This window comes from Chinchilla lanigera, unplaced genomic scaffold, assembly GCF_000276665.1.
Source record: "Chinchilla lanigera isolate Chin_1 unplaced genomic scaffold, ChiLan1.0 scaffold00018, whole genome shotgun sequence".
Lineage (NCBI taxonomy): Eukaryota > Metazoa > Chordata > Mammalia > Rodentia > Chinchillidae > Chinchilla > Chinchilla lanigera.
In genome coordinates, this window is record NW_004955419.1 from 288,967 (window position 1) to 295,481 (window position 6,515).

At 41.3% G+C, this 6,515-nt stretch overlaps 1 pseudogene; it reads left to right on the forward strand.

Annotated features, from left to right (window-relative positions):
- The window catches only part of LOC102018290, a 232,123-nt pseudogene extending 228,732 nt beyond the window's left edge, over positions 1-3,391 (forward strand).
- The last annotated feature ends 3,124 nt before the right edge of the window (positions 3,392-6,515 follow it).

Below are 6,515 nucleotides of genomic sequence, written 5' to 3' on the forward strand. Positions count from 1 at the left end.
CCCCCTCCTCCTTTTCCTGGGGATTGCTAATGCCTAATGGGAGACTTCTCCATGATTTCAGTGGGATTGTCCTAGGCAGAAGCAAACCTGGATACTTATGGCCTCTAGCTTGAAGCTGCCAGGGTTCAGTATCTAAACAGACTGGTGTCATTGCTTCCAAGCTGCTCTGAGACCCAGGCTCATGACCCTGAAGGTATGATGGAAGTTTTAAAAATCAACCAGTAGTCTGATACCACATTAGGACAAAATATGATTATCTAGCCCACCACATAATTCAACAGTTACACTCAGTCATCCTTGACTGACTACACCCAGCTGCAAACTATAGATAGCTTGACCCAGCTGAGTATGACCACACTTAGCTACACACCCTGTACTTTCTGGGCACAGACATGTCCTGTTTTACTAACTTGTTTCAAGGACTTTCTATAGAGCAACAAGAGATGACCAACACTACTACTCATTCATTTCAAGGACTTTCTGTCCGGCTACAAGAGATAACCAACTCGACCCAATAGAAATTCCCCACACTCTCAAGCTCCTGTACTTCTTCTCACAAAACCTATATAAGGCAGTTCCAAAGCCAGCTTGGGGCTGATGCTTTGGAAGTGATCTTCTGTCAGCCTGCTGGCATAATAAAGTTGTTTGCCTTCCTACTTCTTGGTGCAGAGTGTTTTCTATTTGGTTCAGTGCTGGTTACACAACAAAGGCAGGGCACCACCATATGCTCTTTAGTAGAGCCTGACTGGGTATGAGACATGCAGGCTCACTCAAGTGTAACCCCACTAACCTATGCCTGAGGGATCCTGAGTTGTCCTCGAGCCATCTCAGAAGTATGCATCCTCCAAGAAAGAATGAGTCCCAGGAAACTGGAGCATTGAAGAATAGTGGCAAAAAAAAAAAAAAAAAAAAAAACTAGGTTTACAGATGGGGAACGCAGGTAGCTTCAAGGATGTGCTATTTGAGAATTCCTCCAGACACTTCATCTGGCCCATGAGGAGATGAAGGTGCATGAAAGGGATCAAGCAGAGAATGGACTCCTGGCTCAGCAAGAGGGACTGGCCTGCAACCTGGTCCACTTTCCCTGCTTAATCAAGAAACCACACCCTCCTGCCTGGCAAACTGGCTTTGCTCTTGTGACCTATTTACTTAACAGCCTATTTCTCTACAGCACTACTGAGTGTTGGGGAAATAGTAACCGTCCAATCTGTCACTGTCTCCAAGCTCAGTTTTCCATTCTTAGTGTAGGAATATGTGTTTCTCCTGCATTTATATGTGTTAGACCTAAATGAGAATATGATGCAGACAGGATGGTAGATCAGAGGTGACGCCTGGTAGATCCTATTTTTTACTCACCTGTCAATGACTGGATCCTAGCATAAGATGACTCACCCTGGGTTACACTTAGGCAGGAAAAGCCATGACCAGCCCCTCTGCCCAAATACTTGGCAGAGTTCTCCTTTTGCCCTAGCCAAGATGATTCAGCCCTGCTGACCAGTGCCCATTCTGCCTCACTCTCCTTGGTCACTGCAGAGAACTTCAAAGTTTGGCACTGGAATGTACACTGGGCAAATCCTGGATTACTGATCAGGCATGCAGGGTGGCACAGAGCCAAGGCAGCAGCTGTAGCTGGAGTCCTGAGCCCAGGTCTGAGCAGAAGTTATGGTCCATGTGGGCAAGTGATCATTCTGTACTGTGACACACATGTTTCTACCTATCTCTCAGCTCCAGTTTCTGATCAGACCATCTCCATCCTAACAATCACCCCTGGACTGACCCCACCCTTTGTCTCCCCCACCTCTCAGTCCACTGCCCCTACCCTTACTCTATTCCCTCTCTCATTTAAAAGCCAGAAAGGTAAGCACAGCCTTCTTTTCCTAAGGTGAGATTAGGGGTAGAAATGTTCATCAGATATGCCTGAACCCCTGATTTGAATGTGTACGTCCCTGCCAAATACATAAGTGCCAGGACTTGCCTGGTCTTTGGGAGGCCAAACCGACCAATCTTCTATCTCTTGCCATATCCTTGCCCTGTGGAGTCCAGCAGCTCAAGCTTGAGGTCTCAGAATGCTCCCTGAAAGGGCTGATGCCAGACTTGACCCTGATGGAGGCTATTTCTTCACTTGGGTCTGCCCTAAGACTATAAAAGAACACTACGAGATATTTGTTATACGGCAGTATATACATTCTCTTGTCTGTGATGTGCTGCTTTCTCTAGTGTTTACTGTGTGGGCAAGTAAGGCACTTAGAATTGTAAAATGCTGATCAGACTTGGCGGGTAACTCTGGGTTGATGACACAATTTGAAGATTCCTTTTTACATTTATACTCATTGTAAAAATGTTGTTGTGAAGCGCATCTGCAAATAATGAGAGATCTACCTTCCTCCCCTTAGCAGATGGTTCTGGGGTTGAAGTTGAAGAATTAATGCTCATATCTGAATATTTAAGCAAAGGGATAAAATTAAGAGCTTCCAAAAAGGTTTCCAATGGACCAGCGAAACCTACTTCTGATAATTTTGATGCAGATTTGAAGTGGGTGGAATATAATATTCCCTCTTCACTCATACATGAAGCTCTTTGTAGGTTAGTGCACTCAGATGAGGAAATGATAGTCCGAGCCAAAATAGCTGAAAAATATTTCTTCAGAGAAGATATCATGATTGGACTCTGTATAAGTGAAACCAAGTTAATGGTAAAGAACTGTCTTTCCTCAAGCCTGGGAGAGCTTTGTTTTGTTATAACATACTAACCTCTTGTGTCATCTTGGGAGTACATGTATTAAAATGAAAATTTCAGGTGGTGCCACCCCGTAAAGTGTATCTTTAAGTGTCAGTTTAATATTCATTAAATTGCCTGGATTTTGAAGGACTATGAGAAGTGTTATGTTAATGATGTATGCACAGATGCCTCTTAGTTGACAATAGGAGAAATGGGGATTTGGATTCTTTATCTTTTCTTGAGAAAATATAACAATTCTGAGTTTTGAAAATTCATATAAACAGACCTACAATTCTCATCATTAACATAGATGATGTGATTCTTCTGAAGTGTACTATATTGTTCACTCTCTCTCTTTTTTGCATGTACAGATAGCAAATTATTGTTACAGATTGATAATTCTCTTTTACTTTTTTCTTTTTTAGTTTCTTTTTACACAGGGTCTTCATATGTATTTTAGACTCACCTTGAATTCATGATGTGACCTTCCTACCCCTCCTCCCAAGTCTCTTTGTTTAATAAAGAAGTGGCTTAAATTTGGAACATAGGAATATTTGTGTTTCATTTGCCTTTTGGTTTTGGCCTGAAGAATGTCCCTGTTTGTAAGTATCATCAACCACATGGAATCATGGAGTTATGTCCTCTCTGTGCTCAGGGGAACATAGGTGTATAGTGAGAGAAAACTTGGTGTCACTTCCAAATGTGTATCTGCCATGGTCCCCTCCCCTCAGGTGATGGTTATAATGGTGCTGTCAAGGAGTAGAATGTAATCACCTATTCATATGTCTCTATCAGAGCACTCCTATCCAGCTAGCTGGGATGCCTTTGCTCATAAGTCTCATGGAAATGAGAACTATATCATTTATATCATCTGTGTATTTCCCATTTGTTGTATAAGGGTTTACAAGGGAAACAATACAGGACACATAATTTATATGATTTTTTTAATAGTCATCCAGAGTCATATACAAAGAGAGTACAGGAAATCTGTCCACACACTAAAATCCAAAGAATCCAGCTGAGAGCATGGATCCCATGGCAATGTCCTGCATGAGTCCAGCTGAAAACCTAGAGCCCATAACATGCCCCCCACAAGTCCAACTGGAGGCCAAGAGCTCACAACAGTGTCTCATACAGCCCTGTTTCATGGATCTGTGCCAGAAAGGCCCAAGGTCAGTGGTGGAAGCTAGAAAATCTGTGCCAGCAGGATGAAGGATCTATGCTAACAGGCTAAAGCATCTGCACTGGAACCAGGAAGTGACATTCAAAGTAAGAAACAAAGCTTCCCTGAAAAGTACCACAGCCATCCTTAGCAAGAGCAAGGTTCCAAGCTTCTCTGTCAATGAGAACATCTGAGTGTATATCAAGAAGTCTGGCTCAACAAGCTTCTCCAGGACATTGAACAGTGCATCATCTTCTCCTCTAGAGCCAGGAAGCAATGCTCAAAGTAAGGGCCAGAGTTCCTCCAAAGTGAACCACAGCCATTCTCAGCAACAACAATGTCCTGAGCTCCTTTCATGATGAGAACAGCCAAGTTCATCAAGGAAGCCAGCATGACAAGCTCCTCAGGAGAACCATCAGCCCCAGGACAAAAAACAGCTCCCCTAACAGCACCTCTTCTCCAGTTCTGCCTCTTATGCTGCCAGCAGCAATCCTCACATGGGCCTCCCACCCCAGCACCATACTGGTTCAGTTAAGCTGGATGTTACAAGTTGACCACCAGTTGTCAATCCACCACGCCATTCATAACAAAATCATATATTTAATGGCAAAGTATATTATGGCTAATTTCTAATTAATTTACTAAGCTTCAACCATGTTTTACATGATATTTTATAATTTTGATGTAGGATTTGAAGTTTTATTTTTAATTTTTTTTTATAATATTGACTGTTCTAAACTTAAAAAGCAATTTAAGGTGGTATGACAACAAGGTGACTATCTTGCTGCTTTTATCACCATAGGTACACGGCTAGCACACATTTAGAACAGAAATGAAAGTTAGAAATGTGCATGTCTTTTCACCGAAGGGATTCTAACTTTGTGAATTGAGAACCCCACATAATTTTTATTTAGAAAATATAAAAATTACAAGTCATACAAATATTTAAACACAAACAATTTTTTCACTCTTAAGCACAAAAGTTAAATGCTTTCTCGCTAAAGTTTAATTTCTGAAATAATATTCTTGTCATGTCACAGAGGCTATAGAGACTAGCATGGTTCTCAAGATGGTATTTCTTTGGGACATACCTCTAGGAGAAAAATGTCTCATTTAACCATGCTGGGTGAGATTCTGTACTTTAGTTCCTGCCTCAATTCTGGGCTCCTGTCCGCTGTTTCCCAGCTGTATGTCTGTTCTGGTTTGGGAATTTTCTGCCTTCAGTCCAGTTCTTCTACATCCAGAGGTTTTTACATTGTTATCTAATACTCCACTCCTGTAGCTTGAGGTAAAATGACCTCATCATACCTGTCTAGTTGAATTTCAAAATGTAGAATCTTGGGCTTGTGGAAAGTGATGCTGTAGATTTAGTGGGGTGTGGAGGGGAAGTTAACAAGGTAAATTTCTTCTGACATAATCTCATCATTTGGTGGGAAACTGAGGGGTTTCCTGTTTGTTTTTGGTTGAGACAGAGTCTCACTATGTAGTTCAGGCTGGCCTTGAACTCATTATGTAAGCCTGGCTGGCTTCAAACTTACAGGGCTGCTACTGCCTCAGCTTCTTGGGGGTTGGGATTGTGGTCATGTGGCACCATGCCTGGTTCCAATAGTGTTTATAAAAGTACTTGTTACTGACACTGAAAAGATAAATGATGTTGACTGCATAGGGTAGCCACACAACGACATGGTAACTTTTATCTCCTTCCAAAAAAGCAGACTTCCTTCTAATCACCTCCTCAGAAATGTTTTTGGAAGGATGGATCCTGTGCCTCTTTTATATCATCTCCCATGGCAAGACAACCTGGGTTGTGCATTTTTCTCAGTCCCCTATCCAGTTGCCTTTGCCCCATCAGTACAGGTCACATGGGAGACTGAGGGAGAGCTGCCATTCTGGACCCAAGCCAGCTCGTCCTCCCAGCCCTGCCACAGCACGTGGTTGCCAGTTCTGTTGTTGTGGCCAATCTCAGTTCACTTTCATGAAATCATCAGGACGAAACTCCCTGTAAATAAAGAGGTCTGAGGATGCAAGTTTGGTTTCAAGTATTTCTGTGCAAAATGCTTAATAGTTATTAGGCAGTTTGTGTTGGTTTGACAAAATGTGTGATATTTACCTCAAAGGGAATCTTTATGATTTGATTTTGATTAGTGGTTCAATATCTTCTTTGAAGTGTGCTCGACTTACTTCAAAAATAATGAATAGGTGACTATTTTAAATTTCAGAGATGACAAGATTTTCTCACATTTTCCCTTAAAGAATATAATTTTACCTTTCATATCCTCTAGAATAACAACTTCCCTTTTCTTATCATAGTACATATGTTACATCCCTATAATTCAAGACTGAAAGTGTTTAAAATGTAAATATACTACACATTTTCATGTCCCCTTTTTGAAAAGGCTTGCATGTGTCTCACTGGCTCTACACTACCACAGTTGAAAGACAATATGCCACATTTATGTATCTAGTTCTGGTTCTTCTGTCTTTGTGCAGTCAATAGCATTGAAAAACCAATGCAAACACAAAGCCTTGTCCTTATAAGAAGTTTAATATGTTTAAAGTTGTGAAAATACCAAATGTTTTTCATGACAAAACTAGAATTTTAAAGAAATGTACATTTTAAAATAGGAACTCAGTA